This window comes from Pan paniscus, chromosome 15 (assembly GCF_029289425.2).
Source record: "Pan paniscus chromosome 15, NHGRI_mPanPan1-v2.0_pri, whole genome shotgun sequence".
In the NCBI taxonomy this organism is placed as follows: domain Eukaryota; kingdom Metazoa; phylum Chordata; class Mammalia; order Primates; family Hominidae; genus Pan; species Pan paniscus.
Genome location: NC_073264.2, coordinates 28,126,929 through 28,147,807, shown reverse-complemented (window position 1 = coordinate 28,147,807; position 20,879 = coordinate 28,126,929). Strand labels below are relative to the sequence as shown.

General features: G+C 34.4%; 2 long non-coding RNA genes across 2 annotated transcripts in view; one reads left to right on the top strand and one right to left on the bottom strand.

Annotated features, from left to right (window-relative positions):
* Positions 1-1,013: 1,013 nt before the first annotated feature.
* LOC130540793 (uncharacterized) overlaps positions 1,014-20,879 on the top strand; it is a 53,138-nt gene continuing 33,272 nt past the window's right edge. The window contains exons 1-3 of the long non-coding RNA XR_008954788.1: positions 1,014-1,130; positions 2,344-2,442; positions 14,362-14,450. This is a non-coding gene — a long non-coding RNA (uncharacterized LOC130540793). The remainder of the gene's footprint in view (positions 1,131-2,343; positions 2,443-14,361; positions 14,451-20,879) is intronic.
* Positions 15,293-20,879, bottom strand: part of LOC112436995 (uncharacterized) — an 89,480-nt gene continuing 83,893 nt past the window's right edge. The window contains exon 6 of the long non-coding RNA XR_004666117.3: positions 15,293-16,937. This is a non-coding gene — a long non-coding RNA (uncharacterized LOC112436995). The remainder of the gene's footprint in view (positions 16,938-20,879) is intronic.

The window sequence follows — 20,879 nt, the reverse complement described above, 5'->3', positions numbered from 1 at the left end:
GTTAAAGGTATTTTAAACCAAAAATTTATTACCTAGGGAGATTTTATTTATAAATAAAGTTTCTTTCTACCACTTCAAGTGGATAAGAAGACAGAAAGAAAATAAATTGCTCTTGACATTAAAACTAGAGAAGCTAGAAAGAACCAGGACATCCCTTGCAGTTAACTTCAGCATAAGTCAAAGGAAAACATGGAGGAAACTTGTTAGGCTGATGGAATTTACCAGTTTCCTTATCTTTCTGTTTTGTGTTTTACATATTAACAGTGAGTTACTAAGGTGAATGCCATGTTAGGAAGAGAACACAATCATCATGATAGGAAGACCAGTGTATCTGCTACAATAATTTCAAACTTAATTATGAAAAATTGTAGTTTTTATTTTCTATAACTCAGTCTAATTTAACCCTAACTCCATTCTGCTCAGGAGAACAGAAACATAATTTGCCACTTCAAAGCAGTCTAGAGGATTCCTCTTCCTGTTCCCTTTCTTCTTGGTATTGTGTATAAACGCCAAGGTCACTGAGGTGAAATGTGACATGAGGTGAAAGGTGGCATCTCATCCTTCATCACTACCTGCCTATCGTGACATCCACTAAAATATATCCTCCATCTGCTTTCTGGAATTAATACCTTCATGATGATATCAATTGAGGTATACAGTTCTCATGCGGTCTCTTATCATATGATTCATGCCATGTATGCTACTGCAACTCTCCTCCAATTTGACTGGCAAAGCTATGCCAACCTTATCCAGAAAAACTATCTGTCTGTACTGTAAGTCTTGTTGGTGCATGGAGAACTGATTTAGCCATTTCATTGTATCCTCTACTGCCAAGAAGGAACATAGAACATTGGCAGCACAGATTTTATCTAATTGCAGATCCCTCAAATTATTAAGGGATTCCACTTTGTCCCCATCAGTTTAGAATTAACTCAAGTAAGAGAGGAGAGGGCAAGAAACACGTACCAGCCTCTGGATTGCTAAACTCCTTCCTTCAGATTTAATGATCTTTCTCTAGTCTCTGGTCTAGTATAGTTTGGGAAAGAACTCTTTGTGTGTGATCATGTTTGTTTGCTTGTTTTTCTCAAATCTTGTTGTCTTATACCTGAGAACCACTTCGAATCTAAAAGGTAAGAATTTTAGGTCTTTGCCTTTGTTCTGCTGTTTTCCTGAGACTGTCCTCCCTTAAAATAATGAATGCTTTCTTGTGTCGCTGCCTGGAATGAGGAAGGAAAGTACCTAGTGACACAAGGAGATGTAATGTTTAATACTTTAACACTTTGCAATACTAGTCATCAATAATAAGTTTTCCAAACTTAATCATTTAACTAATGACAGCTTAGTATTAGCCTTTATGTTACATGGCTATAAAACATCTTATAAAGATGTAGTTTGAATTTGCTTCATGTTAGATTCTCCTTTTGTTTATTTGGGAAAATAACATCTACTAATTTAAAATTTGTCACATCCAAAATTTGTGCTATAATAGTGGTAAATGATGGTGTATCAGAATTCTCTCTTAGTTATTACTGATGTGTTTAATTTACAGAATGGAAAGAGTTTAAGAGCTTAAAGAAGGAATCTTGTTATTTCTTTCAAGATATCAGTAATATTTATTCATGAATAGCCACTTGTTCTAATATTTTAAGCTAAACTGAGAATTATTCAGAATATTGTAGCTGAGGTAATTATCAAAGCTGTTTCATACCAATTACAATTTTATAGACAAGCTAACACAAGCCATTGTGCTCCTTGCCATACAGAATTCAAAAACTGAAGACAAAATTATTTTGCAAATTTATAATAAGAGTAATCCAGAACATAGTAATGAGTATTTAGAATTTTGTTGATTTATAATTTTTAAGGTAGCTTTCAGTCTCAAGCTCCTTATGTTCACTAGCAACTCCATGAAATGTGCACAATGATGTATTTTTATTTAAATGATAAGCAATTAGATTCAGAAGAGGTAAAATATTTACTTGAAGTCATGAGTCACAGATATTCAAAAGTAGAGCTAGAAATATATGATCTGAAAAATAACCCCATAGTTTTTCTACTTATTATCCCCCTTGAAATTATGTTTGAAAATCTGGATAATGTTTTAACTGTATTTATAGATGGGTTCTTTATATCAGCAGCACAATGTAATTAAGCATTCTTATGAAAGTTATGACAGGCCTCACAGATTGTAATTTGTAAGGCTTCGATAGATTGTCTTATTTTCTGAGTTATGTGTTATGCTGGAATAGTTTAAACAAAATATAGTTTGCTCTAATAATTCTTCCGCAGTCTTATTTACATTACTAAAATGCTTACTAATGCATTTTTTGATATTTTGCACAGATAAACATATACCTAGTTCCTTCCTGAAATACCAGAAATTGCAAGCTTGTCAAATTGTGATTAATGAGGATTTACTGGATATCAACATATGAGTCTTCGGTAAATAATGTTTATTCTTTTTAACTCAATTGCATTATTCAACAATGAAGAACAGAGCAATGATAAATAACATGCTAACATGATAGAGATTTGAGTGAATGTTTTGTCTTCACACATCTTCAATGATTTGAACAAATTCAGAATTCATTACTGCAGTTCTTCACATAAAACTAAAGAAAAAAAAGATCAGTTCAATTTCTAAGAGCCAGATATTGGAATTACTTGAAACAGGCTTGCGGTAGCTGTTCTCTGGGGAGAATAGTTGTTAACTCAATAGAATCAAGTCCTGAGATGGAGGGGGAGAAAAACAAACCAATCAAGGCTAATGGTTCCTGATGAACCCAGATTAAACACAGAGATTGGTCTGGTTTAAATATACTCAAGGGAACAGTCCTTCAGATAAGAGTATCAATTTTCAGTCTGGGTCAATAGGATGAAGAGTGTGTGGTTAAAAATCAGATATTGCAAATGTATACAGCTTGAGTCAGGATGCCTGTTGGGGGTAAAAAGAACACTTGGCAATCAGAAGAAAACCTGAAAGTACATGAAGAATTATAATGAATATAGTCAAATAAAAAAATATTAAATTTAACAAGATAATTTCTAAAATACTTAAAAATAAATATGCAGAAACCAGTAACTTGCATATATATATTCAATATCTTCAAAGATTAAAAAGAACTATATGAACAACATAAAAATACTTATGCATAATATTTAGGATTAAAGTGAAGAAAACCTCAGAAGTATTGAATAATATAAGCACTTGAATAGAGACATTACCATACATAAGTTTAAATGTTGTAAAGATTTAAGACATTTCTACAAATTAATTTTTAGATTTAAAGCAAATCTAATCAAAATCCCAATTTTTTACTTATAAAATAATACTAAAATTTAATTTATCAAAACATGTATTGAAAAAAGGCAAATAAATTAAGAGATTTTACTATAAGGATGTTCAATGCAGCACTGTTTAAAATAGAGAAAGATGCAATTGTTTAAATAAATAAATTACACTGCATCTGAACTTTATGATTTTGTAGGCAAGTTATTTTCTTACAATAATTTGTTAGATAAGTTACAAAATGGTATGTATGTTATAATAATGATTTTTATTTTGAAAACACTCTGGAAATATATATATATATATAATATATATATTTACATATAGGAAAAAAAAGTTTGAAACTCTCACTGCTCCTACCTAGGGGCAGATAAATCTCCCAAGACGGGAATGAAGAGGGCAATTTCATGATCTTATTTGAGGAACACTCCTTGAGCAACCTCCACCTTTCATAACTGGCCCCATCCATGCATTGCTATGTTTTCTCTTCAATCTGATTCTTGATAATTTTTTTCAAGGGAATAATTATAATTTTTCCCCACTGCTTTTACCAACATGTTTATGTATATGTATGCATTTATTCATTTTATAATATCTTCCATTGCTAAGTTTTTGAAGCTGGAAAGGAAAGCTACAGTATGCATTTATCCTGTAATCTTGACACAAAACTGGAGAAATTTTGGCAATGGCAGTCAAGACTGCCTTATCTCTGTGTTTGCAGTGTTCATGATTGGGTGGTGGAATTATGAATGCTTTTTATTTTCTTTGAGTAAATCCATGCTATCCAAATTATTCACTCTTGGCATATATTGTTTTACAATCATAAAATCTATACTATTTGTTTCTGTTTTTAATATCTCTAATAATATCTGGTAAAATGAAGAAAAATTAAAAGTATTTTTGAAATAAAAATGAAGAAAAATTAAAAGTAGTTTTGAAATACTTTCACTTTTATTGTCTTAGACCACTTATAGAAAGAAAGCGGACATTTTCTAGTAAGAAATACACTTAAACAAGTTTGAATTAAACTCAAGTATTTAAGACTAACTTACTGTTCACCTGAATTCCATTTTATCAACCCTCTTATGCATCCTAGTTTAATATAAGTAGAGGATACGTTTTCAACTCTCTAAAAAAAAAATTCCACAGAGATTGTGTTAACTGCACACAGTATTAGAGGATAATCTCTTTGAGGATAAACACTGTGTCAAATGCATTTTTATACCCTTCATTGCGGCTAGCATAGGGCCTTACACAAGCACACAATGAAACACACAAGTAGTTAAGACTGACTTAAGATCCACTTCAACCCCATTTTATCAATCACATCCTAGTTTGATATATTTAGAGGATATGTTTTCAATTCTCTAAAAATATTTTAAAAATGTCTGAAAATAATATATATCATTATGTTGAAAATAATAAATTCAGGATATATGTTGCTCTTATTTATTATAAGGTCTCTGGTTTATTATCTTAAAAAAAAACTCTGTGACAATATACACATGCTTCCATGAATCATTATATGCTTGAGATCTAACTGATTCCAGTATTCGACTTTTTACTTTTAGGAACATTCTCCTATCATTATTTCAGAAAGGAGAATGACCTTGACCTTATAAGCATAGAGAATCAAGTAGAACTGACTAGCATATAGTGCTATTGTCTTTTTATGTATTGAAAAGATACGCATTTTTTTTAGTCCCCAAAAGGGGTCAAAATAAATGTGGAAAGCTGGTTATTGGTCTCAGATTAGAGTCATGTCTTCCCAAAGGGCATTCAAACTAGACCATTAAGAAAAATGGGTTACTGGGACAAAAATTATCATAAGATGATATACACCTACATAGGATTCCAAGGGACTTCTGTGTTCTATCAGGGCTCTGAAAATATGCAATATGAATGAACTAGAACCTGTAACCTATCCTCTATTTATTTTGTTGAACTGGGTTTACTAAAAAAATTAAAAGTTTGTATCTGCTGAAAATATGTACATTCTACATAGGGTTCCAGCAAGTATGAGGAAAAAAAAATCTAATTTGACTGGACTGCTGATTGATTTCCTAAAGTCCCATTGCTTTCGATTTCTCAGTGATGACATACTTCCCTGCAGTCAATAGGCATCTCTTAATTTGTTTGCAGGAAAGTTGGCCTCTTTTGCCTTCTCAAATCACACTTTGTAATCAATGGCTATGTTCTAAATAGAATTCAGAAATGTCTTTAGAAATTGAGGGCAGTTTCAATAAATTATTTTTAGTCTGCTCTCCCTCTAGGAACTTATTATTACCATAGCATAGCAGTGAATTATGTTTTTTTCCTTACATCTGCAAACCAACACACATTCTACTACAATAGTCCAGGATTTATAGAGCAGCCACACGCTATGAATATATTTTGTTCAATAAAATCTATTCCCAATTCACTTCTTAGAAACATGCCATATTTACATGATTCTTGTAATATTTCAAAACAGAAATTAACACTTCAGTCACTTGGCCTATTAAATAAATTTCCAATATCTGCATGTGGAACAAAGTCTTAATTTTTAGGAAACTAAGAGACTTCTAATACTATTAAAACATCCAGGATGAGTAAGATACTCAGGCTTGGGGATTTGAAGTCAAAACTAAATTACAGTAATAAGTAATAATTACACCTTAGAGTAAGCTATTTCATTTATATTTGAGTGATTGCTGTTCCACAAGATAGGTTATCTTTCTCAGAGACTGGTTAGTTTATTACACTATCATTTATTTGAAGTACTATATATTCATACCATTTCAGTTACCACTGGTGAGATAAACCTCAGAAGCAGATGACCTACACAAGGTCATCTGAGTATAGATTTCTGAACTTGAATACTGCATCTTAAGAAGTCATCATTCTTGATTTGTCTATTCTACAAAAATTTCGACTCATAAACAACAACAAATGCCACAACCTTAAAATCCTACAATAACAGTGGAAGGAGATTCTACATTAATGTTTAGCAACAATACATTCAAATAGTTAATCCATTTGGACAAAAGACACAAGTAAAGAAACAATCAAAGCCAAAAGCAGAATAAAGATACTACCAGAACTGTTATTAAAGTTGTGGTTCAAGGCTTTCAATAAGGTCACTTAAGGTAGGTCATAGAGTTCACTAAGACTGAGGCTAAGCTATAGAGCCGGTGCTGATGACATACATTTATGGTTCATTCACTCACTGACAAACCCAATGCTATCTATGCACCATTGCTGACTGAGGGACTGTTCTTAAAGGTGGGATACAGTAGTGAAAAACATAGACAAAGTCCTTCTTCTCAGGCTGTCATGGCTTTTCCATTATAGATGAAGCCAAGGAGGAGGAGGAGCAACTGATAGATAGATGATAGATAGATAGATAGATAGATAGATAGATAGATAGATAGATAGATGATAGATAGATAGATAGATAGATAGATAGATAGATAAACTTAAGGTAGTGATAAGTGCTATGAGGAAAAAGCAATATATCACATTCTCAAACGACCATATTGTACCACATCTCTTGAAAATATACATTAAAACAGCTTCAGTACAACATTGTTAGAATTAAAAAACAAGAAAACAACTTTTCAGGGGATAATTCATATACATACTTATACAAGTAACTTCTCTGAACTTACTAGTAGCAGGATTAGTGTAAGACCTAGCATTTTCTTAATTCTAGGCTTGTGCTTAGATGTATGCCTTAGCTTTCAGCTTTCATTAGCCATAGGTTACATTTAACTTTAAGGATTATAGTATTACCTTAAGAAGAGTATTAGAATAAAATTCAGTAAATGAGGATTCTAGAGATTCAAGAGATCATGGGCAAATCTTAATTTCTTTGTGTTGGTTTCCTCCAACTAACAAATGTGGATAAGCTTTTTCAAATAAATATAGAGGAGTATTTGTGAATTTCTATCCGATTCAATTCCTAATATACCAGCTACTGTGACAAGCATGGGGGTTCATCAAGGAAGACAAACACTAAATAATTCATTATACATGTTAGAAAAGTGGAGACCTACCCATTTTTTGGAGAAGATAAGCTACAATAAAATTTGAGCTTATGCTCAAAGGGTGAGCAAACATTAGTGTGTATACTAAGTAGCATATTTGAATTCTTTGAGGTTCCCTGGAAGAAAGACAATCAGTATTTTTCTAACAGTAGTGAAAGTCACATTATTATAATTTCGTATCAGAAGATATAGAATAATCCCCAAATCTCAAATAAATATTATATATGAAAAGAAATGAAGTCTTGGTGGTTAATAGGCTCCTCACTAAATTCCTGAATAAAATGTGGCCCAACCTATTAAAACTTTAGGGCATGGCTAAATCTTACAGGTATTTTCAGAATGAGTTATTAACCTTCTCCCTGTTTCCTCCTTAGTTTCTCATTTTTTACGTTCTTCAGTCTCTCTTTTCATTTCATTACAAACAATCACACTAGTTACTAAACAGCATAGTCAAGATAAAGTGGCCCCTGAAATTATTCATCTTGCACTGAAGTCATTGAGAAGCCAGTGAATAAGCTGTAAGCAGTTTTCCCTCCAGAAGCCATCTGGTTATAAGGGAAAAGGTGAAACATTAATTTCTCTATGAACTTTGTTTTTAAAAACAAATCTTCATAAATTGTATAAGGTTGATCACTACAGTAAAAATGCCCTTTAATTTGACTTAAATATCAAGTTTTGGTGATGAATCCTTATACACATATTATAGTGATAGAACAAAGAAATAAGATTTCCAGAGCTCACAATAGCTACATCAATTTTCCATTAAAAGCTTCAGAATTTAGCTGATCTCATTTAGTAATAACCTAATTAGTGAAGGTAAGGAAATAATAACATGCATCAATCTATTATCTTTTTTATATAAATTATATAATGAAATTAATTTACAGCCATAAGAATACAGGTTATAAATGACTCTGATAATGTATTAACACACTAGAAACCCAATTGAACCTGTAAGTACATATTTCTTCACTGAAATTGCTCAAAATCCATTCATCAAATTGTTTCATCTAAATTCGTTTCCCACTGGTAAGGAGAAAAGGGGGCAGAAGAAGAAAGACGAGAGAGAGGTGGGAATGAAAGAATTCCTGATGTTATAGTCCTGTGCCAAATTTTAAGCTTTTCAAATACCTAACAGAAAAAAAAAAACCTTCTAGTATGTTGTCATACTAAACACAACGAATGATGGCTCTTGTCCCCAGTTTCAGTTAAATGCTAAGAAATACAATTCATGACCTTATTTTTGTGTGTTTGTTTTTCTACAAGAGCTCCAAAGAGCCAAAGCTTGGCGTTGTTCCTTTTATCACCCTTATTTGCATTTATGTTTTGGAATAAGAATTTTATGATACAAAATTCTCAATATGCACCTAATGGCCTTTTGAATTCTCCCAACTAAAAACTGACGTATCTCCGAAAAAAAAAAAAAATCCAGTTCATCAGGCCATATGCTGCAATTATTTTATCTTCTCAAAACTAATCTTTTTTTTGTCATAAAGTCACTGGACAGTTTCTATATATTCTGAAATAACATCTACTGCATGCCTCCTGAAATATTTCACTTTCTGTAGAAGTAGAGAGCAGAAAAGAAGGAATATTAGAAGCACTGTGAAACTCTAAGTCAAAGACGGGTGTTTTGTTGTTGTTGTTTTGGTTGGTATGACATTTAACAAGTCCAGAAAAACGAAAGATCTCTCCTTCAAGAGAACATCCTACGTAAGTAGCCACAGTGAACCTCTCCCTGATGACCCCTCAAGAAAGAACAATTGCCAAGTGTCTGTATGTAGGCCAAAAGGTCTATCTCAACATTCAAATTATTTGAAATATGCATTATTTTAATATTCATGTGAAATTTTCATTTTACTTCCTTAAATAAGTATCAACTTATTTTCATTTATTAAAAATTCCAGGCCAGGCACTGTGGCTCATGTCTGTAATCCCAGCACTTTGGAAGGCCGAGGCAGGTGGATCTCCTAAGGTCAGGAGTTTGAGACCAGCCTGGCTAACATGGTGAAACCCCATCTCTACTAAAAATACAAAAATTAGCCAGGCACGGTGGTGGATGCCTGTAATCCCAGGTACTTGGGAAGCTGAGGCAGGAGAATCACTTGAACCCAGGAGGTGGAGGTTGAAGTGAGCCAAGATCACGCCATTGCACCCCAGCCTGGGCGACAAGAGCAAAACTCCTTCTCAAAAAAAAAAAAAAAAAAAAAAAAAAAATCCCAGGTAATATTTCAGCCCCACACCACCACATGCTCCCAGGGGGATCTATAACCAAGTATGAGATGCATAAATAAAGCTGACCTTCTGGATGAGGTATACTAGCTTATAGAAAACTATTAAATGCATGCTCTAATTGACCTTAAGAGGTTATATAGTCAAACCACAGTTTCTAGGTAAGATCGTATTTGGTCTAAACGCAACAATCTACTTTCTATTTGAAAATCTCCAGAAGGGGAGGTAACATATCTTAGCATGTTTTAAATTATAGTACTCAAGAAAGTATTCAAATCTAAAAATTCCCTTTCTCAGTGATAAGTCATCTATTCATTTCCACCCTAGGTTGCAATGAAGGACAGCTATTAACTATTACTACCTCATCATTATTATCTTTTAATATTAGAAGCTCAAGAAAGTTACATTTTGTTAAGAAAAAGCTGATTTTTACTCAGAACTGTGCAAGACCTATGAAATGATAATAGCAGTAAAAATAGCAATAGATTTGAAACTCCATCTACAATACCTCTGCAAGCTCAGGGGGACAGAGAAACTAAGGCATTGTCCCATCCAAGGTCATGCAGAATTAAAAAAAAAAAAAAAAAGAGTCAATGGGAAGCCAATCCAGGACTTTCAGTCTCCTGTTCTTACTGCTTCAATAGCCTCACCATCATTAAGTTCTTTTTCATTCAGGTTAGACAGAGTCCTGTGGGATTCATTCCCCCTTGTGTGTGTTGCTTGGCTGAGCCATACATTTCTATTGGCCCTATTGATTAGGCATCTGCTTCCTCTGTGAGGATAGTTTGCTCTTGTGGAACTGTGTTTAGCAGCTGTTACAGTTCAGATGAGTGTTGACAGGATGAAAATTAAATTAACACCCAATAACATTTTAACACCTGGTCCAACAACTGCAATATCATTGAATTTCACCTTTTCAAAATTGCTTCGGGAGTTAATTCATCCTTACTTTGACTTTGACCTGAGGAGACATTCCTGTAATTTTGCCACAAAAGACTCTCTCCTGACTGTTCATTTATAATTTCCATGAACCTCTCTCTGATCCATGTTTAGTGACTGCATGGCCAGTTTTTGGAAAATACACAGGATAAATATCCTATTGGAAGATGCGCCACCCTCTTGATTACAGCTAAAGAATGAGCACAGACAAAAACGTTAACCGAAAAGAAGTTTTGTTTCACTGTAGCATAAGCCAGATTGGTGGGCAAGTAACCATCTTACCGGGGAAAATGAAGTCAGAAAGAATGCAGGTTTCACACACTTGTGACTCTCTCAGTCTTGATCAGCTTGTGAATAATGTTGGAAGGAGGATGTAAAGCACTGTTTTGAAGCCAGTGGACTCTGAAGTTGGTTGGCCTGGTTGAAAACTTCACCTTGGCTGCTCCCTAAGCACATGACATTGTGTAAAATACTTCAATGCTTAAGCCTCACTTTCTTCATAAAATGCAACTAACAATGGTGTCTATTATGCAGGATTATTTAGATGATTATACAATCCACGTAAAACTCTTAAAGTGCTAGTGCCCGACAAGGTCCTAAGTAAGCCTAAGGTACCATATTATTTCACAGTCCCTGAACTGAAAGGGAGCTTTGAGATCATTTAATCTTGCCCTCTCATTTTACATTAAGCAAGAACAAGGGGGTTCAGCAATTTCTCGAGGATGTTTATTTTTGTAGTTAGAGCTGAGAAACAACCCAGGTTTCCTCATCAGAACTTTTATTTTCTTTTTATAAGACTGCCAACTTCTATTTTAATAGGTTATTTGTTTAGAAAAGATTCTGTGTCCATGCTATGTGATTTATCCACTTAAGCTCCTTTTGTGTTTATCTTTCTCCTCTGGGAGGTGGAAATGGTGTTATTTGCTATTGGCCAGAGTTTTAAGAGGCAAAGATAATAAAAATATCATACTATCATTTGCTGTTTAGAATTTCTATCAGATGCTAGGTGCCCTGTCAAAGATAAATATAACAAGAAAGCAAGAAAAAAATGTACCTAACTTACAAGAAAGCAAGAAAAAAATGTTATCACACCACCACATAAAAAACACAGTGTATTAACAATTGTTAGAAAATGATAATCCATTTTGTAGATTTTCCAGGATCATTATGTCTTTTCTTATTTTTGTTGCCTTCAATTTTATTGCTAATTATATTGGTACAGAAGGAGGACTAGCAGAAGGGAGAATTGCATTTTTTAATTTGGGTAGTGTTGCACATATTAACAATTATTTTGGCAAATGTTTTGTATTTCTAGAGATTGATATTTTAAGCTGTAATGAGATTTTAGGATTAACTGTAACTTGTATTTATCTATTTTTCCCACCTGCCTTTTCCCCAATGAAAAGTAACACTGACTCAAGAGTTTTTCTTTTTGTTTTATGATAGATTATCCACCCCCAACTTTTTTCTTTTTGTCCTAAATGTATAGTAGTAATAAAATAGGCACAATTTGCAAAATACAATTTGGGGGTGATAATTACTTTCACACGTGATACTTTTAAAAAATAATTTTAATTATTTTAAATAAAACATTCCAATCCTTTATTATTAAACTTGCAGAATTCAATGTAAGCATTAGTTTTTCAGAAAAATGCATTTTGTAAAATGAGGTATAATTTCATGACAAAAAAAAATTACAGATGGGAGGGGCGGGTGTGAGGATTTTTACTATTCTAACCAGCTAGTATGAGAAAAGCAGTTCTCCAGAAGTACAAATCAAATGGTGGGAAGTATTGAATGTTTTCAAAATGTTATATAATTGCTTAATTGCCTCACTCTCCTAAATGGTTCCCTGTGTCCCCTCAGGCAAATAAAGCCTTCATTACCCTAACTGTAGAAGGGATCTAATCACCCTGGGGAGAATATGCATATAATTTGAAATATATAAGCATTAATGATATAATAATGTGCTCAGCAACAGGTATATCACTGATTCCATCTATATTTCCCAGATAAAGGAATATGTATCCAGAGAAAGGTGTATTTTTCACTAAAAATAATGAGACTGATAACAGTTTAAAATTATTTTTAGTTATCTAAGCATGCATTTAAAACAGGAAGACAAGTTATGATTCTCAAATTCTCATAGATATGATAGTGTCTTTTATCAATCTTTTGCAGAACTAATTACTAAGCATCTAAAAGTACTCATACTAAAACTAATATATTCACACTATGGTCAGGATTAATATTTTAGTGTTGTATGAAGAATGAGAAAAGATAATCTTTACAGACCTAAAATATGTTTGAGCATTTTTAAGAGCCTTGGCAGCCAGTGACGCTTTGCTTTTGAATATTTTAATTATTCTTTACTACAGTAAGATATGGTAATCTGGGGAAAAAATATTGTTTTTCTAGGAGAAAGAGAAGCAAAAAAAAAAAGTGGAATAGAAATCAGGAAAACTTCTCATCTATGTCATTGCCAATATATAGAGTTATCAAGTAATAATTCATAAAATCATAGAACTGGAAGAAGTCTTAGTGTTCCATTCAGTTCACACTCATGCCTCCTGGAAGTTAAGTAGAAAATAAGAAAAAAAGGAAAAACAACTATAGACTCTTGAATAAAAAACAGCAGCTCGGCCAGGCACAATGTCTCATGTCTGTAATCCTAGCACTTTGGGAGGCCAAGGTGGGCAGATCACCTGAGGTAGGGAGTTTGAGAGCAGCCTGGCCAACACAGTAAAATCTCGTCTCTACTAAAAATACAAAAATTAGCCCAGCGTGGTGGTGGGTGCCTGTAATCCCAGCTACTCGGGAGGCTGAGGCAGGAGAATCACTTGAACCCAGGAGGTGGAGGTTGCAGTGAGCCGAGATCATGCCACTGCACTCCAGCCTGGGCGACAGAGTGAGACTCTGTCTCATACAAAACAAAACAAAACAAAAAACAAAACAAAAAAACCCAGCCGCTCATCAACCTCTGATACTATTTAAAAATATTCATGATAATTTTGGCAACCAAAGCAGGTAGAGCTCCTTTTTTGCCACTTCATCAGACATAAAATTAACAGTAATAATAATAATAATAAATTAATTAAAATACCAGAGAAACACAACTCAGCATACTGGGGATCATCTGACGGGAACACTTTATTTTACAGATAAGATGACCATCCCCTGTAAATTGTGGCACGTGTTCTCCATGGCTACATAGATAGAAAAAACAAGATGCAAATGGAGGGACATTACCTGGCAGGCCAACATCCGTTTTAGGACACCAAGCTAGTAATCAAGCTTGCTCTATTATTAGCTATTAACACTTAAGTGGTAGCAGAAACTAACAGGAGTCTGAAAATTCTAGAACTTTTAGTTTATTTGACAAAGGGAATCATGATCTTGGCCTCTAGGGCATCTCAGATGTGGCACAGAAGTCATTTATTTTGATGTCTACCAGCCTCTCTTCCAGCACTCTGACCTCCTACAGATGACTGCTAATAACTATACCCAAATAAAAAAATGTTTGGAAGGGAAAGTTCAAATGTACAGATTTGGTACAAATATATATTAGCAGGAAAATTACATATGTATATATCTGGTGGAAAATTAATCAAAATATTATTTATTACAGATATATATATATATATAGCTAATGTACTATTTGACATAACCTATGGTCATTATTGAAATTCTTTAGATCTGTTCTTTGGGTATTCTATAAGAAGGTTAAGATTCGTAATGTTCGCCACCATCTCAATAGATTTTTTAGATATTTTTCTGATTTTACTTTTAATACAAACCACTATTAAGACAAGAAACAAGCCAACAAACAAATACATTTCCCATGGTAACTGGAACTCATTCTCTCTACCACAGATCACCAAGAAAGCAAAGTGTATTCCATCTGCATGACAGTTTAGGCTGTGAATACCAAGAATCTAATGTTATGACCTAAGAAATCTGAGGTGAGAATGTTCTTTAAAACAGTCTTGACAGATACACATAATCAAGATGTCATGTTGCTGTGGCATACCATACCCACATCCATGTGAAACACAACCTGTAGAAGAAAACAACAGGAAAAGACAGAGTCATTCTTTGGCCGATACCTTATACATTGCATCACCACCAAATGTTAAGTAAACAAGAAAGCAGATTTTAACCAGGGGGGTAAAAGTCCTTTATCTAGAGATCTTTATTTAAAGTTTTATTACAAACTGGGAAAAACAAATGTAATTATATTTGCTTTCAGAGAGGGATCAGGCTTAATACATTTATATAAATGTAGCCTTCCTAAGAAAATAGATATTTAAGCTTTGGTTCCTGGGAGTTCCTAAAACTGAGGATGAAGGGAAATTGCCTTTGGAATCAGTTACACAACCAGAATGAGCTTCAAGATGAACTAAGGGAATAGAAAGAAAAAACAAATATAACCTATCACTGAAACTATATTAAGTTTATATAACTATAACATTGTCATCTAATGAAAAATGTTATGAATTGAAATTTATTTGATTTATTGACTATACTTCATACAATTATTCAAAATATTTCCCATCTGAGCTATTAGTATTTTGTAGAAAGAATGTTTCCAAATATTTAAAAAACAATCACATTCTTAATAAGCTCACAAATTATACTACAATTATTGCAAAAAGTTAATAGATAAATGTGGGCTGGTAACTTACTTTTACAGAAATAACAAAAGTAAGCTCAGATAGTCTCCATATTACAATAAAGACTCTTCCATAATTGAAATGCAAATGCTTTTACTTACAAACACATGCAGTGAATGTTGATTAGGGACTTTGGGTGTATTTAACCTGTAATGAGGGCTGATGCAGTTAAGACTTGCCCTAGACAGGACACAAAAAGTTCAACAGCACAATTCCATGACTGGAACAAAGATGGAGTTTCATCATTCAAGGAGAATGCTCATAGATTTAGCCATTATTGATATGCACCTAGATGTTAACTCTTTCTTAAAGCTCTCTAAGTAGTCCATTTCTAACTTGTCTTCTGATATGATCTCATCTCAGAATCTACATGACTTTAAATTTAAAAATTCTTATTGAAATAACTTCACTTCTCTATATTTATTCAATTTCTCTCACTCCTATTCTCAGGTGAGGTGATAATCCCATATTCACCATCTTCAAAACAATTTATTTTTTTTTTGAGACAAAGTCTCACTCTATTGCCTAGGCTGGAGTGAAGTGGCGTGATCTTGGCTCACTGCAACCTCCACCTCCCAGGTTCAAGCGATTCTCCTGCCTCGGCCTCCCTAGTAGCTGGGGTTACAGGCACCCACCACCACGTCCAGCTAATTTTTGTATTTTTAGTAGAGACGGGGTTTCACCAATTATATTTTTAAAAGTATTTATTTAGGTCATCTGAAAAGCAGACAGCAAGATGGGAGTAGACTTACTTTTTTTTTTTTTTTTTTTTTTTGATGGAGTCTCGCTCTGTCACCCAGGCTGGAGTGCAGTGGCGTGATCTCGGCTCACTGCAAGCTCGGCCTCCCGGGTTCACGCCATTCTCCTGCCTCAGCCTCCCAGGTAGCTGGGACTACAGGTGCCCGCCACCACACCCGGCTAATTTTTTTTTTTGTATTTTTTTTTTAGTAGAGACGGGGATTCACCGTGTTAGCCAGGATCGTCTCTATCTCCTGACCTCGTGATCTGCCTGCCTCGGCCTCCCACAGTGCTAGGATTACAGGCATGAGCCACCACGCCCGGCCAGATGGGAGTAGACTTTCAAGAGATTCTGCAGTTAGAAACAACTGCAAAGAATAAAGAGGAGAAAGCAGGATCAGGCAGAGAAATCCTTCAGACTGCAATGCAGATCTGATGTTGTTGACAAGAAAGGGAAAGAAAGAGAGTGGGGCAGGTAGAGTCTCAGACTGCAGTGCAGCTCTAAGAAAATCTGAGCCAGAAAGACAGGAGTCCCCAAACCAAACTTTTCTACTAGGGAAGTCCAATGTCTCATCAGAATGGGCCACCATCAGATGCTTTCAACAGCAGAGCTCAATGGTGCATTTCTGTCTGCCTTGGTAGTTTTGGACTCTTCCTGCATCTCTATGAGGATTGTAACCTGGAATATGAAGACACTTTTACTTTGTAAATGCCCAAAAGTGAGGCAAGAATCTATCAACTTACCTTCCAATTGGAGATAGGAATTCTATCAGTGTCACCGCGACTAAGGACTCAAACCAACACAATTGCCTTATGACAAACACTATATTTAGAATAACACAGCTCTTCATTCACATGGGGAATTAGAAAAAAACCCTGAGGACTTTATTCTCCATTCATAAGGATGTCTCTTTATTTTTCTCATGATTGATTAAACATATCTTGGAATAAGTTTTTCAGTAAGGGTAACATCCTTCTTCAGAATATGCATATGTAAGAACTCCTTTCCATCGCCTTTGCAGATACACACCAACTTGACTGAGAGGAAATAAAAGAAATAAATAGTCAACGATACTGTTCCATAGGCGAGGCACATTTTCCCCCCATTCCCCCACCACCACCCGCATAATTCTTAACAGACCAAGGTAGAACTGCAGCTATTGCCAAGTGTGAAGGGATGTGGGGTTTGAGGATGAGACACTCCAAAGTCACTGAGGAACAACCAGAGAAATGAACTCAACTACATATAAACTGGTAGTTACTTGAACTTGTTTTATCATACATCATTTTACTCTCTTATTTGGAGAGGTTAGGAGGATAAAAATCATACAACATAGACTCCTTTGGAAACCGGGTTTCTAGATGTGAATTAGCTACATTCACATGGCATTTAGGGGCAGTGGTGGCTGGCAAGCAAGTTTTGACAGGAAGGTTTTTGCTTCAGACAGGCTGAATGTTCTGCTCCCTTGTCATCAACCATCAGCATATATGATGGCAGTGGAAGTAGCCCTGGGAATAGCAGGGATTTGCGATCTTATAGCAAAAAGTCTAATGATAATCTGCTTGCAATGCTTTTCTAAAAAAGTAATTCCCTGTAGAAAGCTGCTTTCTGCATGGTTTTGTTTTTTCTGAACAGAAACCTTAACTAACACAATGATCATGCTATAGAACTGTGTGTGTGATAGGGAGGTAAACGGATGGAGATCATAAGGTGGAAAGCTATGGAATAACTGTACTTGCATCAGGATGGAAGAGCATCATGGAAAAGTCATGATGCTGCTTATTGAAGACTAAGAATCTTCCAAAGAAAGGAAACCTAGTTAGTAAATTCTGGGGTAAGAACATCCTGGAATGAAATACAGAGATGATGGGCATGTAAAATGGTGAATTTTCTATGAAGTCAGGTAGTTCCTGAATGGATTAAACAGAATTCAGATATTATCTAGAAATTTCACTCCTAGGATATATCCAATAGAAATGAAAACATATGTTCATACACAGACTTGTACACAAATGTTTATAGCAGTTATTTATAATAGCCAAAAGATAGAAACAACCCAAATGTTCATCAATGTACAAATAGATAAATAAATGTGGTATTTCTATACAATGGCATATTACTTGGCCATAAAAAATGAAGTGTTGATACATGCTACAAGATTGATATGACTGAAAACATTATGCTAAGTGAAATAAGCCAGTTTTAAAAGTCCATATATGATATGAATCTATTCATAGAAAGTCCACAACAGAAAGATCTATGGAGAGAGTGGTTGTTTTCAGCCAAGGAAGGAAAAAGGGGTAAGGGTTTGATAGTTAAAGGGTTATGGGATTTCTTTTTGAGGTGGTGGAATAGTGGAAAAGTCTTTCCAGACACAAGAAACAGAGTAAGTCCACAAAAAGGAGTTGGTAATTTTATTTGTTCTTGCCTTGCTTTATTGCTGCTACTTTTTATAGGGTGTTGTTTTTAAAACATAGTGTATGTAAAACAATGCTACCCCTTCACAAACTGACATTTTTGCTTTCTTGTACCAGTAAGGCATAACCAAACTTGAAAACAACATGAAATCCTCTCTTACATCTTTCTTTTCATGTTGAAATTGCACTTACTCTTTTATTGTTTGCGTATTTTGATTTAGAGTTGTGTTCTGGTATATTAATTCTCTATTACTGTGTACCAAATTACCACAAATTTATTAGTTGAAGGTGACATCTCTTTATTATCCCACAGTTCATTAGTTCAAAAGTCTGGGCGCAAATGCCTGGATTCTCTGCTCAGGGTCTCACAAGTCCAAAATCAAAGTATCAGCCAATCTGTAGGCTGTAGGGAAGAATCTACTGTTAAACTCACTCAGGTTGTTGGTAGAATTCAGTTCCTTGCTGGCTATTGGATGGCAGTTACCCTAGGCTCCTAAAGGCAATTGTTTGGTCCTTGCATGTGGCCCCTTCCATTTTTAAAGCCATGAACACAACAGCATGCAACATCTTTCTTACACTTTGAATCTCTCTGATTTTCTTTCTGCCACCAACTAGAGAAAACTAACTCTGCTATCAAAAGGCTCATGTGATCAGGTTAGGCCCACCAGAATAGTCTCCCTTTTGATTAGCTGAAAGTCAACTGTTCAGTGACTTTAGTTACATCCGAAAAATCACTTTTTCAATGTAAGGTAACACAACCAGGGCATACTCTTTTGTTACATTCACAAATCAAAAGGTTAAGGCAGGAAATCTTGTGGGGAGTCCATCTTAGAATTTGATCTGCTAAACCTGGTTTAGATGAAAAGATTTCTATGAACAAGTAAACTTTAGAAGTGCTGTCTAAGAAATGATAAGTAGGGTTTTCTTTTCTCTGCAGGACATCTCCACATTTTTAAATGGTTTCTGTACATTACGATTTTCCAAGAAGATAACAATCTGTGTTAATTTTTTAAAATTGTATATCATGAGTCATTATATCAATGTAGTACATATGACCATCACTGTTCATAGGAAAATTAAACTGAGTAAAAAAATATTAGAATCAACCACAATAGGTTAAAGGTATTTTTGTGAATGATTTTATACTCATCATCCATATATGTATGGTTTATAATGTATCAGGTAATGTCCTAAGAATTTTACCAAAAGCAACATATTTTAATTTAGTAATAATCTTTAGTGATAAAGAAACAGAGGCAGAGAACTTTGCCAAATGTGACACAGGTAGCAAATGTTAGAGCTAAGATATGAAATAAGGTTCCACCTGGGTTTGCAGAATCTAACTACTATAGGGCAATGTTCTTAAGCACCACTCTAGTGCTAAAAGCTTTGTTCTTTTTTCACAGCTTTTATGTCAAATATATTTAATAAGTAACCTCCTATGTTTCCTAAACATAGATTACAGTAAAATCCTTTGTTGATTCCATCCTGTAGTTCATTGTGTATCTTGAGAAACATCATTTAGAGATGCTTTTGTTTATATGTATAATATAAAAACAAGGTGAATGGAATACTGCATGGCCATAAAAATTAACAAAATCTTGTCCTTTGCAGTAACATGGATGCAGCTGGAGGCTACTATCCTAAGTGAATTAATGCAGGAACAGAAAACCAAATACCACATGTTCTCACTTAAAAGTGGGCACTAAACATTGATTACACTTGGACACAAAGAAAGCAGCAAGAGACACACCAGCACCTACTTGAGGGTTGAGAATGGGAGGAGGCTGAGGATCAGAAAACTACCTATCATGTACTATGCTCATAACCTGGGTAATGAAATAAACTGTACACCAAACCTCTGGAACACACATTTGTCTATGTAACAAACCTGCACATGTATCCCCTAAATCTAAAATAAAAGTTGGAAAAAAGACCAACAAGATAGATCTTATGCAGATGGTTCTAAATCAATTTCAGTAAATTAAAAACTTGGTTTGTAACTTCAAGGATTGCAAAATATTTTAAAACTCTATCTAAATAGTCCCTATTTTAAAATGCTTCTTGACTTATGATGGGGTTACATCCTGAGAAACCCATCATAAATTGAAAATATCATGAGTAGAAAATGCATTTAATATACCTAACCTACTGAACATCATAGCTTAGCTTAGCCTACATTACGATGCTTAGAACACTACATTAGCCCACAGATGGGCAAAATCATCTGGCAACACAGTCCACCATAGGGTACTGGCATTTACCCTCATGATTGCCTGGCTGACTGGGAACTGTGGCTTACTGTCTCTGCCCAACATCAAGAGACAGTATCATACCACACATTCATAGCCCAATAATCAAAATTCAAAATTCAAAGTCCAATTTCTACAGAATATGTATAGCTTTCACACCATTGTAAAGTAAAAGAATTGTAAGCCGAACCATCATAAGTCAGGGACTGCCTGTATTTCAATATTTTTTAGTAGAATTAAGAGTAATACAATTTTCAATTATTATTTAGGTTTATAAGACAGTCCAGGAATTCACTGAAGTAAAAAAAAC